General features: G+C 37.8%; 1 protein-coding gene across 4 annotated transcripts in view; it reads left to right on the top strand.

The window, feature by feature from the left end:
* tafa5l (TAFA chemokine like family member 5, like) overlaps window positions 1-6,642 on the top strand; it is a 204,855-nt gene that overhangs the window by 149,189 nt on the left and 49,024 nt on the right. The window contains exons 4-5 of one of the 4 annotated variants that reach the window (XR_534029.2): window positions 5,761-5,986; window positions 6,097-6,435. The exons of 1 other annotated variant lie outside the window; for it this stretch is intronic. The gene's annotated coding sequence lies outside the window, so the exon portion shown is untranslated. Of the gene's footprint in view, window positions 1-5,760; window positions 5,987-6,096; window positions 6,436-6,642 lie in introns of those variants that run through there. 2 more of the 4 variants (XR_001776781.1, XR_001776782.1) reach the window with 2 other exon arrangements.

Raw genomic sequence — 6,642 nt, 5'->3', positions numbered from 1 at the left:
GGACATCAGAGTATCATCCATAAAACTTCACCCACATGGCATTTATTGTGCAAACCAGAACTTTCAGTAGGAAAACAAAAGTTCCAGATCCTTTTAATGCCATACAAATATGATACAGAAACATGGATTATATCTTTATATAGACCTATCTATTGATTATAGATTAATAGTTTTACTGGACAGAAATGTCAAAGAACAAATCTRGTTCTTATTCAAATCCTAATGAGTCAAATTGAAAGTGTCATGGAGTCATCAGCCTCATGACATTAACATTGACATGAAAAATAATATTGAAGAAATATATCAAATCTAATTAAAAACATTRATAAGTGATSAGTTATTTACTGTTATGGTCTGTAAGATATATTTATTCTCAGTACTACATATGGTCTCAACAAACCCATGACATTTCAACAATAATATTTTAGTTTTTAATCTGGAAATAGTGTCTGTTTATTCTTGCCATACAGTCTCTGTATTAATTATTGCTCGAAAGGTCCTGCCATACCAGTTTATTGCTATGGCAATAAACTTATTGCAAAATGCTATTCCTCTGTAGTTACTTTAGTTTCTTGGTTTATTCTTGCATTTTGTTCTTCATTCATTTCTATTTAGTTTCATTCAATTAGTATTATCCTCTCTTGGTTTATTGTTATGTCCACTTTAGTTTCTTTCCTGTTGCTAGATTTATTTGATCAATTATTGATGCTCACCACCAGCAATTTTAACTCATCACCTGCTGCTCCGTCTAATCATCATGCGTTTCATATCATGTGCTGATTTTTCACTGCTCAGTGTCGGATTCTCTGTTTTTATGCCATGATTCATATCTAGTTTGTCTCTCCGTTTTATGTCCAACTTCTCCTGTTTCAGAGTTTTGCGCAATGTGCGCGTCTTTTTTTTTTTTTTTACCGCGTATGGTGCAGGGCGGTCGGGAAGCGTATCGATGGGGAAAAGGCAGACTGACATAAACCTTTTAAAACAACGGAAACAATTTCTGCATTTTGATTATTGAAATTTAAAAGTGCTGTGTTGTTCTATCACCCCCGTTTCATACCAGACCATTTACAGCACCGGTGTTAACGCTATAAAATGAATGCTCTCTATCGTGGTATCACCCATGGAGGGATTTCTTGATTTCTTTATACTTAAATGGGTTCATTTTTCAGAGAGATACACAGTGAGGGTATCGTGATTTTAGCTACCAGTAGCAGGAGAAAGGAGCTGCGCCAAGAAGGTAACAGAAGCTAACAAACACTGAATAGAAGAAGAGCTGCCACCGATACAGTTGCAGCAAAGCATGGTTTAATGTTACACAATACAGTTTTACCAAGTTGCTCAAAGTCTAAACTGGTATTGTTGTGCATTTAAGGTGTAAAGTTTACTTTCGACCAAACGCTCCCCAAAGACATCCCAGCACCCCCCTTTTGTAAAAATGTCAGCCAGCGTCTCCCTGCCGTCCTCTGAACGCCTCCTGGGGGGCGGTACCGCCCACGTTGAGAACCGCTACCTTAGGGGGCTAAAAAAAAAAAAACGAGCGCACATTGCGCAAAACTCTGAAACAGGAGAAGCGGGACATAAAACGGAGCGACGAACTAGATGTGAATTATGACATAAAAACAGAGAATCCGACGCTGAACAATAAAAAATCAACACATGATGTGAAACATATGATGATTAGGCGGAGCAGCAGGTCATGAGTGAAGATTACTGATGGTCAATAAACAATAAAATAAATCTAGCAACAGGAAAGACACTAAAGTGGACATAGCAATAAACCAAGAGAGGATAATACTAATCAAAGGAAACTAAATGGAAATGATTGAAGAACAAAATGCAAGTATAAACTAAGAAACTAAAGTAAATACAGAGGAATAAACTGGTATGGCAAGACCTTTCGAGCAATAATTAATACAGAGACTGTATGGCAAGAATAAACAGACACTATTTCCAGATAAAAGGTAAAATAATATTGTTGAAGTGCCATGGGTTTGTTGAGACCATCTCTAGTACTAAGAATAAATATATCTTACAGACCATAACAGTAAAGAACTGATCACTTATTTATGTTTTTAATTAGATTTGATATATTTATTTCTTCAATATTATTTTTCATGTCAGTGTTAATGTCATGAGGCTGATGACTCCATGACACTTTAAATTTGACTCATTAGGATTTGATTAAGAACCAGATTTGTACTTTGTAATTTCTGTCCAGTAAAACTATTAATCTATAAATCAATAGTCAGATCTATATAAAGATACAATTCATGTTTCTGTCTCATATTTGTATAGCATTAAAAGGACCTGGAACTTTTGTTTTTCTACTGAAAGCTCTGGTTTGCACAGTAAATGACATCTGGGTGAAATTTTATGGATGATACTCTGATGTCCCATTCTCCTTAAGGCAGCACAGAGCTGMACCACCAGAAACCGACAGAAACACTGAAGAGAAGAAGAGYTATGATTAATGTAGTTACAGTTCTATCCATGTTTTAATGTTGTAGAGCTCAGTCGTTTTGCAAATAGTTCAAAGTTTAAACTAACATGTTGTACATCTTTTATCTGGTCATTTTGTGGAAGATTTAACAACTAGAAAATGGCAAAGAACAAGAATATTTTTTCCACTCTGATTGGCTGCTGTTAGGCCTACAGATTTTAAGTTGAATGTTCATTAAATTTTTCGTAGACGCCTGTGAAAATAATTTCTATTCTCATGGCTTTTTTGTTCTCTGGGAAATTATCTTGATGATAAATACAGAAACAAGCATAAAAATCAAAACATCTAAAATAGTGATAGTTATATTAATAATAAAATAATAGACAGTGCAATGTAGCCTACAAATTCTTTGGTGGGGACGGTGAGACACCTGGATAAAGCCTACTGGGGCGCTGGCCCAAAAAAGGTTGAGAAACACTGATTTAGTTGGTAATGTTGCATGTTCTAAATTACTTGCAAAAACATTGACTGAAAGGACTCTTATTTAATGTTGAGGGATTTTTGCCTGTAAGGCAAACCTTTAGGGCACAGACATTTTACATTTTGTTTTGAGTTGAAATGTACTGAAGTCTTATTTAAATTTGAGTGTTTAGCTTGTTAATTGTATTGTTAGAAGCAATTGCTTGCACTATTCACAGACACTTTTTATTTAACTGTGGCAATAGCAACGCTATAGTTAATTTCTATCATCACTATAAGTTTCAGGCTCAGGATATTTCTTTTACTTTAAGCCCTGCATATGTAATGTAATGAAAACAACCATTCTTCACTGTGAAGAKAGAAGAGCTGACCTGAATGAGGAAGCTGTTAATTCAATATTTGGAGCGTGACTAACAAGGCCAGAACAGTTTCCTTCACTTTGTCCACTGCCGTTGCCAAACTACAGACTACAGTTTTAAAACAGCGCAGAAAATTGACGTAATTTTCGACTTTTCCTTTTGTTCACTAATTGGCCCGATTGAAACTCTATTGGAGGAATCAATTTAAATGGGAGAAATCCCAGGTGGATCAGTGAAGAAAGATGAGAATCGAGCATAGGAAGGATGGCCAGGMTGCACTGGAGCCCTGAACAGTAGTTGATGTTTTAGAATGACTGTAGGTTTTGCTTCACTGTACTGCATACAATGGGAAACATTAACACCCAATGCTACTTATCTAATGTTAAATATGAACTCCCACAGCTTTCAAAAAATACAAAGTGGGTGATGAAGACAATAGGACGGCTTTAGTTCAAGGTTATGTAACGTTCAGTTCAGTCTAAAGGCCAAGAATTGTTTTTTTTAGAATTGATAGGCTATAATTGTAATCCTTTTGATAAAGAGATTTAGTRCTGCACCTTCATCATACAGAATTATATTACACACAAAACCGACACCTGAAACTCCTGCTAAATATCCTCCTCCTTGTCAGCCACCTTTTCTCGTTTGTGCAGTTTATGGTGGCCCTGCCAGGTCACTTCAGCCTAAACTATTAATGGAGTTTGTATATGCACCATGCACTCCACTGCCAGCTAGCCATTAGTATGAATTACTCTCCAGGGGCCCGCAATTCCTTCCCCCCCCAGCCCCCCACATCAGATCCCTCCCACCCGTTTTCGGAAACAACCCAGCAATTTGTCTTCATTCATGAGCCAATGAAAGGTCCACATATAATATTCTCTGAGGTGGATAGTGCAGCTCAGGAGGGCTGGGAAATAATGTTATGTTAGGATTTCACGCACTTGACAGCAGGAAGTGGAAGTGTAACCCGGTATTAAAAACACAAGTAAAATGAATAGATGTCGATTTAATATCTTATCCTACAACGAGATTAAAAAGTAATAAAGTTTAAAAAAAGAATGTTTGTAAATATGTTCATAAATATTGATAAAAAAGTGCTAAAAATCTTTTAAACCTGTGAAATATCCCTTTAGTGATTGCTTTTAGTGACAGTTCAAACAACCAATAATCAATAACTGATTTCACATTAGCTAATCAGGTTGATTGTCCCACCCCTTTAACTACAGCGCTGAGATTTATCTCAGATTGCGTCTTAACTCCCTTGAGAGCTGAGCGCTGACGGTTGTCCCGTAAATTGCCTAGAAGATTGCGTTAAATTCTTTGAAGAATCCTGGAAATTGATCTCCAAAAACTTATGTTCTAACAGCTGACGTCCGGGAAAAAATCCCTGGTAGTTGTGTAGCATTGAAGCATCGTTTTTTTTTCTTATGGTGCACTTTTGAAGCATTGTGCCCAGAGACATCAAGATCACCCTTACAAGAACTTGGATGGCAAGCCCCAGCCCAGAGGACCGAGTGAACTGGTAGATGGTGACCCAACTGGTCACCAGCTATGAAACATTCAAAAAATATTTCACAAACACATTGGAAAGACTAAACAAACTTGGAAAGAACATTTGACAGACATCAAAAAGACTGGGTTATTTCTTTTATTAATTTTTTTTTTTTAAAGCGCGCAATTTTTGTTTATTTGTGCAATGTGGATCCACAAATGTTGTTTATATTAAATTCTGCTTTTTTTTATATACATTGTGTGCTCTCCTCTATTGCTCACACCTAGGCTCCCCCAAATTTAGAATCTCCTGATCAGGCCCAACTTCCTTTATACTTTTGTAGTGTTGGCATTAGTAAAGTAAATTAACTTAACTTGCCATCTACTATTACAGGTATTTAAAATAACCTTTCTTGTGGGTTACAGAAGTGACAAAAGCAGTGTTGCTTTTGTCACTACACACAACAATAGAGGATCAACTTGATTGTTGATTGGACATATGAGAGGATCAACACATTTTAGGATGAGAAAATGTGTTTTCCTTCTTTTTTGGCAAATCCAAGGGTAGTGGTGTTGCTTTGACTGGTGAGAGCTCTGATACAAGCTCTTATTTTCTGTTTTAGATTGTGACAACCACAATCTGAAACTATTCATATCAGAATAAACTCTGGTCCACTGACTTTAGTTATGGAATGTTAGTGTCTGAAAGCTTGATTTGATCATTTTCAGACTATTTTTGGTACATTTAATCTCCATTCAGAATTGACGTTGTCTTAGGAAAAAATAAATAAAAATACACCCACACAACAAATGCTACACTGTGAGCTTGTGCGTCGCCTGAAGGGAAGTAGCGCAGTTGTGTAGTTGGGCTTTTTTTCCCCCAACAAAAGAGGAAACTGCAAAATCTAGAGCTTCCACACTGAAATACACAAACCGAGTGACCCACCAGGTCAAAGAAGCTTGCATCCATTTTTTTTTCTTTTTTTGCAGTTTCCTTTGTCTTCCTGTGGTTCTGGTAGCTCTCCTCCAGCAATGCCCTCTTTGTTTCACCATCAGCCGAAGCAAAAGTGGATGGAACGTCTGTGTAGTCCTGCCAGTGTTGCTGTAAACACGAAGGCATCACAGTGAGCTGAACACTCTGGGCTGCTCTGAAAGRATGGCATGTGACAGAAGAGGTCTGGATTCTTCCAGGAAGCAGTGAATCTTCACCGTGCAGGTATTCTTCTGCACGATGTCAACATCATACAAATCCGAGTGTAGTTATGAAACAGATTCTTGTAAAAAGAAGTGAGACAGGGGGATGTAGTGTTATGTAATTCTTTGTAGCACCTCAGTCATAAAAGCCCCAGTGTCCACAACAACCCATCAGCCAAGATGCGAGACGCCATGGTCACCGTGGTGCTGACAGCCCTTCTGACCGCAAACACATTCTTAATGAGATCATACCTCAAAGGAACGGCAACAGCACTCCCAGGTCTGCTATCGACTCGACTGCCTTTCTGCATCTACTTGGCACTGAGCTGTTGATTAGCTGCAGATTCTCGAGTGCCGTGGGAGTGAGAACAGATCAATGGCTCGCTTGCTGTTATTATTGTCAGAAAGCAAATGACAAAATGCTGCGTCCGAGTAGGAATAAATAGAAAAGCAATAAAATGTCCAACTGAACCTTGGAGTGCTTTTGCTAAATGATGCACCATAAAGTGGGAAAATTTAATTATCACTCCAGACCAAATTACCCAGTTAAATAGAAAAAAGTAACCAAGGTTCGGGCAACGTCTCACCAGGAGACCGGAAGTGAGGGCGGGGGCCCCCTGCTCTTCAGACCGAGTTTGGGGAAGAAGACAGCGGTTGTCCTTTTTTTCTATCTCTGAC

Source organism: Poecilia reticulata, linkage group LG7, assembly GCF_000633615.1.
Source record: "Poecilia reticulata strain Guanapo linkage group LG7, Guppy_female_1.0+MT, whole genome shotgun sequence".
Lineage (NCBI taxonomy): Eukaryota > Metazoa > Chordata > Actinopteri > Cyprinodontiformes > Poeciliidae > Poecilia > Poecilia reticulata.
This window is presented reverse-complemented; position numbering and strand designations above follow the sequence as displayed.